We start from the raw sequence: 250 nt of genomic DNA, 5'->3' as shown, positions 1-250 counted from the left end.
TTTTATAATGTGTAATTTAATTATTTATTTTGTTTGGAAGCACTTTCTCATGTATTTCGTAAATAATTGACGTATTTTCTAAGTGCGACTTTTTTTATGCGGTCCCTCTCCGCCGCATAAAAAAAAATTTCTGTAGTATGTCGTACAAAGTTGTTTATTATATGTAGTATTTATGAAATTTCCGAATATTTTTTTGTGCGGTTTCTTTTATGCGGTCCCTATCTACCACATAAAAACAGGTTTTACTGTA

This window comes from Dufourea novaeangliae, unplaced genomic scaffold (assembly GCF_001272555.1).
Source record: "Dufourea novaeangliae isolate 0120121106 unplaced genomic scaffold, ASM127255v1 scaffold11, whole genome shotgun sequence".
NCBI classification, from domain to species: domain Eukaryota; kingdom Metazoa; phylum Arthropoda; class Insecta; order Hymenoptera; family Halictidae; genus Dufourea; species Dufourea novaeangliae.
This window is presented reverse-complemented; position numbering follows the sequence as displayed.